General features: G+C 39.5%; 1 protein-coding gene and 1 long non-coding RNA gene across 37 annotated transcripts in view; one reads left to right on the top strand and one right to left on the bottom strand.

Annotated features, from left to right (window-relative positions):
• The window catches only part of LOC111245298 (uncharacterized), an 88,812-nt gene that overhangs the window by 9,401 nt on the left and 64,713 nt on the right, over positions 1 to 14,698 (bottom strand). Inside the window, exons 3-4 of one of the 26 annotated variants that reach the window (XR_015320277.1) lie at positions 12,651 to 12,895; positions 2,280 to 12,186 (exon numbers count right to left, since the gene is read on the bottom strand). The exons of 23 other annotated variants lie outside the window; for them this stretch is intronic. The gene's annotated coding sequence lies outside the window, so the exon portion shown is untranslated. Of the gene's footprint in view, positions 1 to 2,279; positions 12,187 to 12,650; positions 12,896 to 14,698 lie in introns of those variants that run through there. 2 more of the 26 variants (XR_015320272.1, XR_015320257.1) reach the window with 2 other exon arrangements.
• Positions 2,632 to 13,522, top strand: LOC111245374 (uncharacterized). Of its 11 annotated transcripts, none has more exons than XR_015320287.1 (6): positions 2,733 to 2,872; positions 3,283 to 3,637; positions 4,068 to 4,180; positions 5,551 to 8,509; positions 8,978 to 9,176; positions 12,671 to 12,810. It is a non-coding gene; the product is annotated as an uncharacterized LOC111245374 (long non-coding RNA). The 11 variants fall into 11 exon arrangements; XR_002671295.2 differs by having other exon boundaries at positions 4,068 to 4,231; XR_015320285.1 differs by having other exon boundaries at positions 2,754 to 2,768; positions 4,068 to 4,231.

Genomic DNA, 14,698 nt, shown 5'->3' with positions numbered 1-14,698 from the left:
GTGTCTATCTTTATTGCCAGTCTTTTATCTCGCATAGGGTGGCGCCTGTGAGTGTGTGCGATTAACCAGGTTAGTTAAGAAAGCCCGAAGGCAGAGCCAAACCTTGCAACTAAGCGCGCCGTCGGGAGCAACAACAGCGTTGTAGTTGCCTCTATTGTAAGTACTGGGTCAGTTTACTAATATAGCAGAAGCGGATCTACTACAACAACGGGGTAATGGCTTGCGCTCTCTCTTCCGTCCTCCTTCGTTTATTATTTCGCACTCTTCGGATCGCAAATCGAAGCGAATTAACGCCCCCTTACCGGCGTGAGGACACAACCTTTGAAACCCCCTGTTGCTCTGAAATCGGGAAAAGTCTAATAGCCGTATTGTCGTATTCTACTTTGCTAATACATTGATTGAAATCTTTTAAAGTGTGACCTTTTAATAGCACCACAGCACAATCAGGAGAACCTTCCATGCGTCACTGTGCCAGGCGCTTCTTACTTTTTACAAGCTTTCTTGTTCCCCCTTGGTTACCTTGTAGTTAGTGTTGTAAGCATACATGTATAGTTCAAAGTCTAGCCGTTGATTTTGTAGGAGCAGTCGTTACGCTATATTATAACGTAGCCTCATTTCTAGTTTATGTATGGCGGCTCTTTGCAGGCCGTTCAACCCTGAAAACACAAACGACGTAATGCCTCGCCGGGGCAGGTGTTGCACTTAGCAATATTCTTCTGTCACTGTGCACAACAAGACGCCGAAATGCTTCTTCTTATCTTATGCCTGCAACAGAAATGCATGCTAAATCGAGAACAATAACGTAAAGTCACGACGAAGAACACTTGTAGTGATAGTAATAGCACCATCTTTGTCGTTACTGTTGTTGCTAGTATCGTGCGTGAAGCAGGGCTTCTCGCATCGGACCATAATACCCACGGTTCGTGCGTCTGCCCGGCTGGCTGGTCGAATGGCTGGCTATAGTTGTGTGCGGTTCAAGATGAACTTATTCTTAATACGGCTAAGAATTAAGCGCGAAACAGGTTCATGATCGTGGCGTGAATTGTCTGAATACAGGCTGAGCGACCGACTCGCGCTGAACGATGTCGTGTTGTTTCGGCGTTCCACAGCAGCAGCCGCAGAAGCGATATGGGAACATCAGTGGCGTCGACAGAAGCCTGAAACGGCACGTTCACGGGATCGTTGCGGGAATCGCAAAGGCCAGTGGGAGGCATGGGAGCGTCGTAAAGGAATCGTAACGTCACGAAAGAAAAACGAATCTCAACTAACCAACGAACAGATAGAAGAACGAAAGCGGTTTGTATTTTTATCACACACACAAATTCAACTACGAATTGATTCGTGACAATGTGACACGAATTGATACGTTAACTAAGCAAAGGAGAAAGATGCGATGCGCGCATATAGGTGACAGAATGAATGTCGAAGATCTGGCGACGACGAAAATTCAATGGCATCATCATATAGTGGAATTGAAAAATGACAGCAGCTGAATTTGGGAACCAAAAAGAGAAGTGAGTCAGACATAATATACGATCGAACGAGATGCTGTGTACAACAGGCATATATTGTTAGAGGAATACTTACTGGTTCTATCGTATACAATAGATAGAATAAGCGAGAGTTGCGTAGGCTATAGAAGCAAGAAGATTTCTGTAATATTCTCTGGACCGTCATGATAATCAAATGCAGAAGGATTTGCAGTCGTAGGGCAGCGGCGATCGCTACTGACGATTTGCAAAAAAATCCACCATTGTATATAATAATTTATCTCAATTAGAGAATAAGGATTTTTTATTTCGTTAAATGCAGTGTTACTGCAATCCCCATGCACCAAAAAATTCTAATATTACTGATGTCCAAGTCAAGAAAGTTGTAGGACATCTTATAAACTACTGTTCTGTTTACTATAGAAATCAGTCCTGCGCGCCTCAAAACCAGCAGTCGTGAGAAGGTTATTTATCTGTGCTGATCATAACATTAATATGTGTAGGTGTTCACTCTTATATCGTCAGCAATCTCACTATAAAATTTCAATTTACAATTTCATTATAAAAATCAGTAATTTAACTGAGTAGCATAAAAAATTCAAGTATCGATTGTTCTAGCCTATTGCCGTAGAAATTAATGTAGCTTGGGTAATTAAACATTTAAATTTAGTGTAATTTCACTTCCGAATTTTCGAGAATTTTGTATTTGAACAAATTCAAAACTCACAATTTTATTTTTTCTTTTGCTGTTATCAAAACAGCTATAAATGCAACTATATATAGTATGCACATAGGAGCTCAACAACTTGGCTTACTTTACGCATAAATTCGAGCCGATTAATACGAATGCCGTAATAGGCTTGAATTTATGCGTTTAGCTTCGGGCACGTGTAACAGAATATAACCGGATTATGCGCAATCAGTAAATTATGTTCGGTTGTCAATTTGCATTAACGTGGTACACATCGGCACCTGTGGAAACGGGAAGCAATCAAACAGCATATATATATATATGTATACACAGTGGCCACTGCTGTCGATCATCTCTACGGCTTCGACCAAGTATTTACAATATTTCTTTCATCAACTTTCTGGTGAACAAATAACAATTTCGAAAAAGCAATGATATATCTATTAGAGTTTTCGAGGAAGCAAATTGTCATCAATATCTCGTAACCACCTAGAATAGAGTACGTGTCAAGCAGACGACTTTGCCAAACTGCAGTCTTTTCCGGTTTCTATAGACAGAATTCGTGTGCTTCAATTATGATACACTGTGTGAGTGGACGAACATAGTCTCGTAAAGACGTGGGCGCAGTGTTTCGAATCCTAGGTTAAGTAGGATGATAAGCCTTTATGTGGAAAATTCGGAACGAAAATTCGTATGTTCCTAAATTTAATAAATATAAGCGTTTCCACTAAACGATCGTTCAGATTACTGAGACCCTTGACGTGCAATTATATTCAAGAAAATTTGGCAGTCAAAATATAGCATAAGCTAGAAAGTGAATTGAGAAAATAATAGAAGCATCTCAATAATCAATGTGGGGTGCGTTTTCCCAAGTGCTAGGCCTCGTAACAGCAGTGTAACAAAAGACACGCTTAATTGTTGTGGCTTAGTTTAAAGACCGAGATACGTAAACTCATTTTTCCTCTAAGACTTTTTTCCCACCGTGAAAACCTGCCAAAGCTAGACTTCAGTGTTCGCGCACAATCAGGTCGTCTCGCCTATGACAGGTTTAAATCAATATTCAACCAGGTCTAACAGCAACCTCTATGCCGTTTGCCGCAGATGTTAATGTAACCGTTCACCATCACCACTGGTTGTTGGATCCACTTGTCGGATACGCAGTAACCTCTCGTTGTTAAATTTGTTGGATAAACTGTTCTTTTGACATCTTCTGAAAAGTGCAGAGACTATCAGTCTCGAATTTATATGCATGCTTTTCAATCACCACTCTATTACTGGTCCACTTGAGGGCGCGAATTCGAATGGCACTGGGGACGTCGTATGGAGAACACAAAGCAGCTGATTCTGATTTTTATTTAGAATAATAATAGAATTTATTTAGAGCAATCACATGTGATCTAACCTGGATAAACATCTGAGGGTTATGATTACTACGGTCACGGTCACTGTTTACTGAGTTAGTATATACAAGTAAATGTTTTTCTTTCTTAGTAAATGTAATGTTTTTATATATAATTTATGGTGCGGTTCCGCTTTAGGACGCAGAATTAGGACTCATCGTTCGTGCTCGTTATACCGCAATTTTTCCTATGGATTTTCTAGGGAACAGCTAGCCTAGATTATTTAACTTGTGACTACGTCGACACAAAATTCTTGCGGAATGAAGTGGGTTCCAACGTGTAATTGAGGCTAGGTGCAGTATTCATACTGTATATTAGCAAATAGATTGAAATTATAAGCTTGAAAATCGGTTAAGTTAAAGTATGTTAATTATACCGACGTAGATCTGTTTATCGGTAAGTAGTAAATTAAAAACAGAATCTAAACTCACTTGATGTCCTATATAACCCATTGAATTTTATGTTGATTGTATTTGATATTCTTAGGAACCGCCGTAACCTTGTTGCAACACGGATCTTTTAGCTGAAGCCGAGTCGTAAAATGACTATCGACCGCCTATAGCAAAACTGAGTCGGATCTGCCGATGGGCGATAGCCAGGTACAGCGAGGGATCGTTGCAACATTGCTAAAATATTTAGACTCGCTTTTGGTAAATACGTTACTATCGGTTATTGGGTTGGCTTCAATCGTACATTATCGGTCTCAAAGTGTGTACATAGATTTTAGCCGGATGGCAGTTATGAAAGTTCCCCCAACCATGACCCCAGCCATAAACCGCTCGAATGACTGACCAAGCAGCACTTCACATGATAGATTTGATCACACGATAGAAATAATCATAGGCGATTGAATTATTATAGATTAAGTAGTAGTTGCTTACGAAACAACAAGGATGGTGCATCAGCAGCATTTCCCGAACGACAGCTCTGATTGCGTAATAAAGAAGATCTTTAACGTATAACTGTAGCCGATTCTGTTTTTAAATTTTTCATAGGAAAATAATTGCTTGTGCATAATTTATTCTACGGCATCAAAGCGCACAATATTCTGATGAGCTAGCGGTTGTTGACACTAAAAAAATCAGTTATTCGATGAGGAAAATACATTTAACATAACGTATGTGTCTATTCTAATAACAACATAAGTTTATTTAACTTTCTCCTCTTATTAGTGCATATTTAAGCCACAGAAAAAAAGTATCTGTCATTCCTAACAAGTATAGAAGTAACTAGTCACCCCTGAACAAACTCGTTTTAGTCAGTTAATGATACCTTTTACTGATTTAGGTGAGCATATCTCTCGACGGCGTGCCGTATCATGACGCTAAGTATCAGCGAGCATAGTTAGTTTTGAACCCATTTCAATCACGTCTATATTCATCAGCGTCCATGCTGCAGCACGCAAAAATTCACGTCTATACATATATTTTTGCGTGGAAACCGTTTCTGCATGTCATGTTGTTGTACTTTCGATGACGTTTTTAAATCGATAGAGTCAGCTATCATGTGCTGGGGTGGACGACCTCCAACACGAACAGCTTTTCCACAGTTAGGTATAGCAGTTATACATATTTAATTACCAGCATTTTTATACATCGCCCCGTTTGTAATATAGATAGATTAGATATGATGTTATATTAAATCATGCAGATTCATGACAATGTGAAGCTTACGTTTTCACTTCGTCTTGTAGGAGTAATGCAAATTAGAAAAAGCCAAACGATTCTTCAAGCATGAAGTTCAACGGTTTCACACAGTAAATATAGTAGATAGCCAAACATTGAATCTCTGCATAAATTCACCCTCGGCATAACTGCAGTCGCTATGTACCTTTCAGTAAATTACCCTAACGCATCCCTATCTATATATAATAATGTGTACTAAAATTCTAATTCTACGTATTCTATTGTACATATGGTCGCTACATGGGAACAAAATATCGTCGATGTGTAAAACTGTTGTGCTCAAGCCTCAACATCATCATCATCATCATCATTATTATGTATGAAGAGGCCGCGTCCTCTAATCTTCGATACGCATAATAAACAACCGTAAATGGCCGAAACGGAACGCCACGGTACCGATAACCCCAGCGGAGAGAACAAACCGAATGATGAGATGAGTTGAAGTAACTGATGATAGACAATGCAACCGAACGCCAAACTGGTGATACATCGAAAATCGACAACCCATAACGACGACGGCAACAACGGCCACTAATCTTACCAATGTTAATATTGTTCGAGCCACTGCTGTTGTCACCGCTGGTACTAGTATCGCTAAATATATCAGATAGGTATCGCTGGAAAGACGATTATACCTGGAACGAGAAAATACGTTTGGTCGATAGAAATGACCGGCACATGAACTCACGCACACACAGCGAGATAAGCAGACGAATGAATGGATGGATGGATGGATGAAGAACGTTGTGACACTAGAGTAAATCGGTCTTGCATCATGTTATGACAACAGCGTCGCATTGAGCTTGTCGTATTCCTTGCTTGCTTTTCCTCAGCGGACGTCTATCAGCACGCTATAAGCTAATAATATTTAAATGTACCGTATACATGACATCGAAGATAAAGGGTTCAAGGGCTCCGGCCGATTCGTTCAAGGGCAGCCGGGTAGGCGGATAAGGCGCGAGCACTGTGGTGGCTCCAGGTGCCGTTTCGAATTGACTGTATGAATTTTTGTGCTTGGCCTTCTGCTTGTTTGTTGTTGTTGTTGTTGTTGTTACCGTTGTTGCTGTTGTTACCGTTGTTGCTGAAGTGAATGATGTGTCTGTATGATCTATCTATACAAGTAACGTATAGGAAAGAACTGCCAAACCGTAAATGGCGTTCTATTGTCACGCACCGTTCAACTCACAGCCAACAATCCAAGGTACATATGTGTATAGCAGTACAGAATCAACAAGCTGAAACCTTTAACTTTTTATAGCAAAGGTAAACGAAGGCAAGGTGAACAATAATTGCATTCTGTTGGATCGATGCGTTTTATGGGGCCCATTTATCAATTGCGATGTTAGAGGAACCTGATTAGAAAACGATGGCTTATTTATCGCCTACCTCGTGTAAAAAGCATAGCATTTTATTTTAACTTACGAATCTATACATAAAATGATGTTTTTTTTTTCCATTGTTATACTTGTTTTTGCTTTATGATATTCATTTATCTATTTGGCGAAAAGCCGATGGTTGCAGAGGCTCTATCTATTCACTGAAAATCAACGGCATCAGGCGGTATCAACAAACATCAAAGATGATACCGCAGTCGTATAACCGAGGGAAAATTTTGACGAATTTTATGGGGAGCAATACTTAATCTACAACACAAATTTCGCTGCGCGACGCATAATTTTTATCGTGTGAGCTAAAACTAGACTCATTAGAACGTTTTCCAGTTCGTCATAATCAGACTTTCGTTTAATTAAGGCGATGAAGGAAGAAAATAGGAAGGACGTTCGACGTGAAGTATTAAAACTGACCTATTCTGGACTATCGCGCGTTTTTAAGAGTATGAATATAATAAAGCAAGAAAAAAAGCTCGAACGATTGCAGTTGTTACAAAACAGTCTCATGACGTATACAATGTGCATTGCATCGTTATAGTTTAACAGCAATTGGTTTGAAACAACCTTTGGGTTGAAAATACATCAAGAATAGGTTTAAACATAAGATCTCAGCTTTTTGGGACATCCTGAAACAACTAAATGGCAAAGGTCAATTTTAACACGGCTGAGAAGTTCGAAAGTCCGAATTGGCCCAGCAAAAAAATCCAACAACGCAGACCTGTTAGTAAATAAGCTTGACATCTGGTGTCATCTTCTTACTCTTGGTAAATGTGTACTGTCTTTAAAAACTGCACACAGAAATAGAATAAAATAATCTCGCGTTTAGATGATGTCGTCCAGTCTCATTTCGTCAGCATACTGTGAAACAGCTTCGCAAAGTAGCGTCTCAGTAAGGTCATCATTATTACCAATGGAGCTATAACAGGTTACAATAGGTGAAACTCTTGAGTCGCTACTGGTAGTGCTGAGAAATTATCGGTGGAAATCGGGGAAACAGTTAAATTTGTATCGCAAAATACGCTTAAAGCTAGATTTGAGAAATTTTGCACAGACGAGGAGTTTCCCACTTGTGACTCGATCATAGCGGAAGACTTCACTACGACAGTAATTTAGTCCACATACATAAAATTATTTTTGGATGCGCGTTTCTTTAGGGTTTTGCATACAAGTCTACCACCATCTTGTTTAAAAATCATAATTATCTTCGACTATGGCTACAGTTAAAGCTACTCCTTGTCGTCTGGTTCCATTATTCAATACTGTGAAAGAGCTGGCCCGGGCTCTGAGAACCCGCATTTCTACTAAATCGACGTTTCTGTGTTGGTTACATTGAAAAACATCACAGCCGTTGCACATCTGTATGAGTCTCTGCGTGGCGGTACAGTCCTGGAACCCGTACACATGTTTACGTTAAAGTACGTTAAGAAGCAACGCTTCCGTAACTAATCTGGATAAAAAAAAAACAAATCAGAACTACTAAGATATCAATAAAGGGTTCAAGAATCAGTAGATCCTTCTATCTGGGAAAAGCGTGTCCCAAATTGTTTCGTCAAGGCAGCTGCGATTTTTTCATACTGGCGAAGGAGTTGGACACGAATTAGTCTTATGATCACATCATGATCCATATGGGATCTAGACTACTTGTTTGTGGTCCGTGTCTATACTGCGGTAAAAAAACCACCGTGACATGCAAATAAACGTTGACAAACTAAGTTGCCGGATGAAAAATCTGTGCTTTTTTAACCTGATGTCATGACACCGCATGAGGAAAGCATGAGGAAGCAGCTGCCTGTCAACAGAACTCAAAGGAAGGGCAACCATTCAGAAGAGCCCTCTCTTACGCTTCTGTGCGGTTCGTAGTCCCCCCCCCCCCATTTGGAGGGGCATAATGTCACTGCTGTACATATTCTGACAATAAAAAACACGCCAAGCGAATTTACTGCCTTGGTACAACAAACTAAAATATTTCTATAAATAGATAACTCCCTAGCATACTGTTAGGTAAATTTATACAGTATCACTAGTACATATTTAGATAATACACAACTTTCAAGCGAAAAATCCGCATGCACTATCGTACAAAGCTATACAGCTAGCAAAAATGACACAAAACTATACACAAAGCCAGAGAATGATGAGTTCTACGATTCCATCATAGGAACAGTGCCTGTACATTCTCATATGCATTTCTGCGACAAATTGCATAATTGTATATCTGTCAGCTTTTCCCTAAACAACTAGGCTTAATGAAGTTACCCAATTTTTTTTTTGTAGTGACATTAATCTGTCTACATTTTTCAATATTCCCTTATTATCTCAGGTCGCTCTCTTTTTCTGTACTTGTTGTCGGCTTCCGCTTATTTCTTTACCACTTGCATTGGCGTTTGCAAACGACATAAATGGGTCGAACTTAGAACAGTCCCTGGCGGTTACTAACGCTCGGTGTCGCATACGTGGACAACAAGAAAACTGACAGAACAACGTCGAACGCAACGGCAGTAGCAGCGCCAATAAATTAAGTAAGTATAAGAGATGGGTCCTCGATGCGAATGTTTCGTGATAATCCACTTTTTTTTTTTGGGTTTTGTAGACAGAACCACTGCTGCTGCTACTGCGGCCGCGGACTGCTGATAGCGAAACAAACAAAAATCGGTAGGGTGCCGCTAGTTAACTGAAGCATCTGCTAGACCCCCCGATAAGATATGATCCATTATATTATTTTTTGGTGTTTATGAGTTCCTTAGAGTTTATGTGCATCACGATTGGTAATGATGGCATATGTAAAGCTAAAAGATGGACGCTCAGTTTTTATACCTTTAATCAATTAATTTCAATTAATATAAATTTTTCTGTCGCAAATTTGGAGTGGATTCGGTTTGAAGGCAACTAAAAGGTATACTCATTCTGAACCTTAGATTGATCTAATGTTTTCAAGAGAAAAAGCAAAGATGAACCAGCGGGTGCACAAAATGACACCATGATGTCGATAGCGTTTCATCATGCGTAATGGCATTAAACCATCTCACTAAATGAAGTAAGTTCAGTTCAAAAAAGTTTTCGCGTAAGTTACGTGCCTCAACCCTTCACAATACATAATTCGGTAGCGTTTTTCTTCGATATTTTAACCTAACAATATTTCTAGTGATTACATTGATTAACATACCTTAGCAATAGACAAATACACAATTTCGTAGAAAATCCATTACATTATTATATTGAAGAAAACCCTAGAACATTACAGAAATGTTACGTTATATAGTGATCTTTGAATTGGATTCAGAAATGATATAATCGTCGACGTCACCGTCATAGGCAGCAAGCAAGACAAGTCTCTTAGCGAAACGAAACAACTTAACACTAAATAAGAACGAACCCCGATGACATAATTTAAGCTCAAAACAGGAGCTTGAGGAAATTCGATTGAGCAGAAAACAGAAAGGTCTTTGATAAGCGGTCGTGGCCATATTTGTAGTTGAAGAGCACAGATATTAGGGTCATGCGTGAATCGACGGACGCACACGGCAGCAGCAGTAGCTCAGCTGTCACATGATGAAACAGAGGTCGCTGGTTATTTCTACGGTCGCTTAGTACCGAATTATCGTTGGTAAAACGTGATTCGTTGATATGTCGGCTTAAAGGTACTACATTGTAAGCAGACTGAGAGATAACAAGCCGAGACGCAGCGGTTTTCGAGCAGTGACAACGGGTTCTGTATTGAAACGCCCTTTCATCTTGTGACGCGAGCCTTAAGCGCGTTATGTGTATTTAATTACGACAGCAGCCAGTTAATCACTGTAGGAAAATGGAAAGCATTAGATTACGTTCAAGTTAGCGGATAAATATATGTTATAAGGTGAGAAAAATGGCTTGTTTAGAGAATAGCATGGGAACGAGGCGATGCTTATGGCTGAAAAAATCTAGTAGAAACGCTATCATAACAACGAATAGGAGGAAAAAATAGAGCTTTGGCGTTTCGTTGTCAAGTTTTTTTTTAGGTCATTCAAGCGCGGAGAAGGTCCGCGGTGGTGCGAGTGATACAATAAAGCTAACAAGTTGAAAAAACGTACTATCAGTGGTTACTGATATGATTAAGCATCAATAAATAAACTTGTAACTGAACTAGGTAGCGATACGGGTGCGTAGCTGTGGAACACAAAGAGTCAGATACAGGTAGATGTTTACAGTATCTGAGCAATGTCGAAGGGGTTGCATCTGTTGTAGTTGAACTATGTTGGACATCGTCGTCATCATCATTATTATAGAATATAGAGATAAAAAATCCAGCTTTTGTTTTATAATGTGTGACCGTAGCAGACTTACAGCCATTGTCTACGGGACAACTCAGAGACCGCGCCATTAATCCCTTAATGAGCTTTTCGCTCTTGAACGGTAGTTTAACTGGATTTGTTGGTTGTTGCGTCATACCTCCAAAATATCCACTTCTCTCAGTAAAAGGACGACTAACGTCACCTACAAGAGGCTCACCAAAGTTACTCATTCTGATTTGAATAATGTCGATGAAAGACTACTATTTAGATCCAATAAGTGTATTCGGTACTTGACTCTACCTTTAGAGCACTGGTAAAAATATACCAGCGGGTTCTGTCAAGATCACCGAGAAACCAGCGTGGCTATCTCCCGACTAAAATAAACCAATGGCTATATAATGCTTTCGATCACATTTGAAAATATATATGCATACTATAAATAAAGATGTATTATCATTCAAATTATCGAAGGAAAAAATTATCACCATCGAAACAAAGGAATGCCCGAGAATAATTCATTTGACGAACTCTAGAAGCCTAACAATCCTTCTTCTTGAAAAAAAAAAACAATTCTTAAGATACATTGAATTAGGGTAGAGTAACATTATGCAGACAACTACACGCAAGTCAGCTAGATTCGTTAATGAAAGCTAATTGTTGATTTGTAGATTACCTCTTTGTATGGATATAGTAGGAAAATAATGCTTGTTTAGATGATTGATTAATTTAGGTTCACCTCTATCATTCCTGCGACTCCACTTGTCAGTAAAATTGTTTTTCGCTATTATGTAATCTAGTCGATCTTACAAATGATGAGGGGTAGGCCGATTCAGCTAAATGATGGGGACTATTTAGTGAAAAATATATATACACGAAGAAGACTCAAAGCTAGTTGTTACTCGTGGCGCGGTGAGGCCTCGGAAAAACAAGAAAGGAAGGTTAATAGTTGAATGACGTCAGTCATCATCGTCGTCGTCGTCACCATCATGGACGCCCTGGGGGGAAACCACTCAGGAATTGTGGTAGCGCTCTTCAATCAACTGATTTGCCAAGTCATTAGCTGTCACTGGGAACGGGTGCATAGGCTGGTCATTCCGTTGTGTCTATCTTGCCAGCCGATATTTTTGCTGTTGTTGTCCATTTTATTGGAATATGCCTATCGTTACCAGTCATCTCTATGGGCAGCGATTTGCGAACGCCTAATAATTTTATATGGTTTGATGACATTATCTGGCACTCTTCGACTATCCATATGACGCTGCTGTAAAACCGTAACATTTTCTAGCAGTTATCTAAATATATCTATAACAAATTGTGAAGTAATAATAAAGCATGTCATAAGTGCGATTTAGAGGATCGTTCGTCTTGGCGAACAATATTCTTAAACCTCCATGTTTAAGTAGTAGTGTTTAATTGGATTTCTTTCCTTTACGTCAAAGTGCAAACTTCATTTTGTGCGCTCTTTTAGAGCAAACACTATTTGTTTTTTTTTGATATACAAGTAAAGATGTAACAAAAAAACAAATTCAAAGTCATTATTAAACTACCATCATGCTTCTATACACTTGGCTTAATGAGACGAACGAAAACTGTGCTAAACTAACGTGACTAACCGTGATTAATTAAAAGATAAAAGAACGAAAATTACTAAGCAAGAATCGAAAAACGTGCTTATGTTCATCTATGGAAGTTGGCTAATCAATCAATTCGATCACTATAGCTCACCTTCTGGTAATCGTTGCTAGGGTAAAGGCTGTGCCTGAGCGTAGCCTTGGAGGCGTAGATACCGGTCAAGGTGCAAAGGGAAAGCCTTTCGACCAAGAAGTGGAAGAGGAGCCGCCAGTGGAAAAGAGGCGTCAGGGGGCGCGCGCCCCCAGGTCCGCATCAGCAAACTCTTTCTCTTGCGACGGAATAACGGGACAACAGTATTACTGTTTACAACAATCTCATCAACGCCACACCAACTACGCCTAGCAAACAAGTTATGCAAGACAAGGAATTCATTAATTATAAACCATATATCGCATCGGACGGATAAAATCAGTAATGACACTTATTATTATTATTATTATTAAGGTGTCATGTGGGCGTCATAAAGGAGCGAAATCGGCAACGAGGACAATAGTTGTAGGTACAGCTTTGAGGTGTGTTGCAGGGTTATCTATGGTTGTAGAAAAATTACGTATTAGTATTTCATGAAATACTGTCTTCCTGTGTATTTGACTTCAAATTTCAATATTACAAAGAAAACAAGATCGACTTTAATATGAAGAAGTACGCTATCCGGCCATAACTGACCACCGCATTTCGAGGTATCTTAAAAATAAATTTGCAAAACTTTAGGTTAGCTTTTGCAGGCTTGTAGAGATACTCCAAATCGACGGTCTATGGCAAATTACTTGTACATCTACACGCGATGACGACTGTTGTGAATTAGAACGAGGAAGAGATATCGCTAAATTTTGCTTTCAAGGTTCGTACTAGAAATGATAATACCAGAATTATCCAGCACATTACTGTTTTTGATTACTACGCCCTTTCTAGGTTAGTAGCGAAGCCAACGAGAATAAAGAACAAACCATGACCGTTTATATATATATATAAAGGCTTTTCTATTCACGTAAGGTTCTGTCACCCTCCCACTATCATATATATTAGATAGCTGAAACTGTTTCAGTTAAAAAAATTCGGGAAGGCAGGGGGGGGGGTCTTGCATAAATACGTTATAGTAAAGTGGTTCACTCGACGAGAAATGATGCGATTTAGCAACCGATGTTTGACAACTTATGTCATTGTGTCATTTGTTCATTCTTTCTTGTCGTTCTTTTCATCTGTTGCCTCTTCTTAGTTGAAACCGATGCTACCGTTTAATGCATGCCCTTCATAATGAACCTGTTTCGCACGAAGCCCAAAAACAACTTGTTTACTATTTCAATTGAAGCACCTGCGTAGATCACGTAATAATCTATTTTTAGCTGGGGTTTAATAGCTTTGGTGCTAGCAACTATGATACAAGTCTACCATTGACGTGCTAATAGCCGGTGGTATCTATACATTTACAACTATTTTCGATCGAGGATTCATTTTTATACTTTGCTTATCAATTGTTGTCACCAATGGCTTTTTTGTTGCTGTGATAGTCGCTTTAAGTGACCGTCTGTTGCCAATGAGTGTTCCGTGAGATTCTTGCGGTTAACCGCGTGACGGTGCTAACTAACGTGAACATTACGTGACCATTTACCTTTGCTATGAGATGGCTGATAGTAGCACTACTCAGAAATCACATACCTATATCGATAAATGGTGTCAGACCCAGCACTTAGGTAATAATAATAATAATACACTCTTTTCAAGGTACACTCAACCCGTTTGAATAAAGCCCGTAAAAAGAAGACAGTGTTGGGCAAAATGGATTGATGGATAGTTTACATTTATATAGAAAAATTTTGTAAGCAATAACAAAAAATCAAGCTTTACAGCTCAGGTGGTCCCTACACCAACGGTGAATCTGTTTTTGCTTTCCTGGTCCTCCTTGCATACGCACCGGAGGCGCTTCAGTGTGTGAACTGAAAGGGATATGTTTTTTGTATTTGGTCTGTCCTCCGCCTGGAGCACTTCACAGCTTCTTAGGAGGCTTTAAGCTTCCTTAAGTAAAACCATTTGCGAAGCCGTGAAGCGCGCGCCTGGCCTCGTAGCCAGTGAGGCTGCATCTCTTTCAACGTTGTTGATATACCGCAGCATTTCCCTTTATAGGAAATATTTCTCTCTTGCAA

The sequence above is a fragment of the Varroa destructor genome, unplaced genomic scaffold (genome assembly GCF_002443255.2).
Source record: "Varroa destructor unplaced genomic scaffold, Vdes_3.0 BEIS01000001.1, whole genome shotgun sequence".
Lineage (NCBI taxonomy): Eukaryota > Metazoa > Arthropoda > Arachnida > Mesostigmata > Varroidae > Varroa > Varroa destructor.
The sequence above is the reverse complement of the archived record's forward strand: the minus strand, read 5'-3'. Positions and strand labels throughout refer to the sequence as shown.